Source organism: Penaeus japonicus, unplaced genomic scaffold (genome assembly GCF_977035675.1).
Source record: "Penaeus japonicus unplaced genomic scaffold, GWHDUDI00000001_assembly GWHDUDI00000018, whole genome shotgun sequence".
NCBI classification, from domain to species: Eukaryota; Metazoa; Arthropoda; class Malacostraca; order Decapoda; family Penaeidae; genus Penaeus; species Penaeus japonicus.
Genome location: NW_028234420.1, coordinates 12,663,926 through 12,666,425, shown reverse-complemented (window position 1 = coordinate 12,666,425; position 2,500 = coordinate 12,663,926). Strand labels below are relative to the sequence as shown.

At 39.4% G+C, this 2,500-nt stretch overlaps 1 protein-coding gene and 1 long non-coding RNA gene across 28 annotated transcripts in view; one reads left to right on the top strand and one right to left on the bottom strand.

The window, feature by feature from the left end:
* LOC147469885 (uncharacterized) overlaps positions 1-1,850 on the bottom strand; it is a 4,199-nt gene extending 2,349 nt beyond the window's left edge. Inside the window, exon 1 of the long non-coding RNA XR_015191838.1 lies at positions 1,671-1,850. This is a non-coding gene — a long non-coding RNA (uncharacterized LOC147469885). The remainder of the gene's footprint in view (positions 1-1,670) is intronic.
* lig (ubiquitin-associated protein-like lingerer) overlaps positions 1,319-2,500 on the top strand; it is a 20,574-nt gene continuing 19,392 nt past the window's right edge. For 16 of the 27 annotated variants that reach the window (XM_086546615.1, XM_086546614.1, XM_086546610.1 and 13 more), the window contains exon 1: positions 1,319-1,441. The gene's annotated coding sequence lies outside the window, so the exon portion shown is untranslated. Of the gene's footprint in view, positions 1,754-1,815; positions 1,932-2,500 lie in introns of those variants that run through there. The other 11 variants (XM_086546602.1, XM_043023209.2, XM_043023210.2 and 8 more) reach the window with 6 other exon arrangements.

The following is a 2,500-nucleotide window of genomic DNA, read 5'->3' as shown; positions in this document are numbered from 1 at the left end:
GTGCCAATGTTAAGCGTCACATGTCCCTTGTCTTTTCACCCATTTATATGAATTATATCATCCTGAATTATCTTCCTTCTGCCTGGCCATCATTGCCTGTCGTATCTCGAAATAACGTAAATGGTGAAAAGGTACAAACGTGGGAAATCCAAAGGTGAAACACAATCTCTTTATCACCACGCCCTCGCCTTTTAATCTTCCACCAGATTATTACAAATCCCTCCTAAATTAAAAATATTGCATATGTAAAAAGGCGTGTTTATCTTTCCATTGCTTCAGGAATTGCAACACATCTACTGCAAACACAATTAGAGATATTCACGCTTTTTTTAGGGGGACCCCCCCTCCCGAAATGATACATACTTCGAATTTTAAGAAAATCTGTGATAACTGGTCCGTTATTGAAATAACTTAACCTTAAAATACTTATTGGCCATCTTACCCATAACGTTAGCAATGTAAAAAATACTACCATAGCCTCAAACATGCAGTGACACAGTATCGTATAATTTTCACAATATTCTTGTGATTTATAAGTAATGTGACTGGGAAGTGAATCTCATAACTCCTCTATCACTCAGAATATCAATATCAAATATACAGAAATGTACAGGAGCTGAACACTCCTACAATCTCTTCAAAGGGCAATAACTCCAATGTGGGCGCGCTATCTTGCATCAGTCCCTTATCTCTCTGACCACCCATGCACCGTCTGGCCGTGAGCGGCGGCATGAGGTGACAGGGCGAGGCGCGCCACATGGTAAGTGGTGAGGAAGATGTCACTGCATGCTACACAATGAATAGGTTACCTTAACACGTGAAGTTGTTGTTACAATAAATATACGCATGTAAATATTGTGTCAATAATTTTCAAAATGTCGATTTACAGGTGAATGGCCAAATTGTCTACAGCGTTGTTGAAACAATTAATAACAATAACAGAAAAAAAATCGCTGTGAGAATACTTCAACAATGGCATCCCTGTTATACAGCCACTACGCGTTCTCCCAAGCGATTCTTGGTGTAGCAATATTTCCGAAAATATACTATGAAACACAGGGTAATACAATATTAACGGAACTGCTTTAGGGTACACATTTACTCTTCCAAGATATGAGTTACCAGATTCCCCGAAAAATGATGTAGAAATTCTAATAGTTTATCCACAACGTGGTCGGAAGAGAATGCATTCATTCATGAATAAAGGGATTACAAGCATAGAAACTTTCGCATATGCTGCAAAATTATACATTGTAATTTTGAAATAGAAATAATGCTCCTGTTCAGTGTAGGGAACAATATATCTCAAAGGTGAGATGCAAAGAAGTGTCTCAGCAAATTATCAAAGAAAACGTTAGTGTGACGTCACAGGCGTAATGCGCATGCGCTCCGCAATCCCTGGTCACGTGACCCTAGAGCTTTTGTGAGCGCATTTTCTTAGGTAAATATGAATCCCGTAAATTTAATGTGATTTTTAAAAACATCTACTGGGTATGTGAATCAGCGGATGTGTTAATGGGCACCGCAAATGATTCAAGAAGTGTAATATATCAGAGAATCGGGTGTAAACGCCCTAGTTTACGTAGAAAAAGACTTTAAAACCGGTGTGATGTAGGCCTAGGATGTGGCAAATGGCGTCCAGCTCGCATGTGTTATTGAACAGTCCTTACCGGGTGGAAGTGGCGGCAAATCGGGATTCGGAAGTGGTAGGAGTGCTTCACTCGTGTGCCGTGTGTTATTTCCCTCTTCTTTGGTCAGTATTTGGATCGGGAATGCCAAAATCGCTGTAGAAGGGAACATGGACGCATTTAGTGGCAGCGTCTCCATTGTTTACTACCAAAGCCACACTCGCTTCATGGTCGTGTTTCCCTCCAGAGTCTCGCTTCCTCGCTTTTCTGGGCATGTTTATGGGACTTAGTTTACTCTCTAGGGTTTGTATTATTGTCTGGGTATGGGGCATTGCAGGTGCAAGTGTCCATAACAGGGCGGTGAGTTCAGAGAGAAGTTTTTTTGCAACAAGTAGTGACTTCTGAGGCTGGACTGTTGAACACGCTATACCGCCCCGTTTTTTTTCTTTTCATTTTTACATTTTTAAGTAGATTTAAGGATTTATTGTCGTTAGTGTTTTAACCTCATGGTGGATAGCTTGCCTTTTGTTTATTTTTTTCTTCCAATTTCCAATAACTGCAAATTAGATTGCCAGAAAATACTTATGCAGATAAAGAAAGGTGTATTGGAAGTATGTATTTCAGAAAAATAAATTTTGATTTTGACAAGTACCCCGATAGTAGGTTGTATGAAGTGGAGGCTCAGACTGCATATTATGGCGTGTACATATTGTAGATATGTTCAGGATATTTTGTTTGAAGACAAGCGCAGTAACTTTTTCCTTTTAATGATATCGACTTAGTATTTTCTAAATTCTTTTTGAAGAATTTGCTGCAGTTTGTGGTGAAAAGTAAGAATTTGGAGTCCAATGAAATTGTGGCTTGGCGTCCAG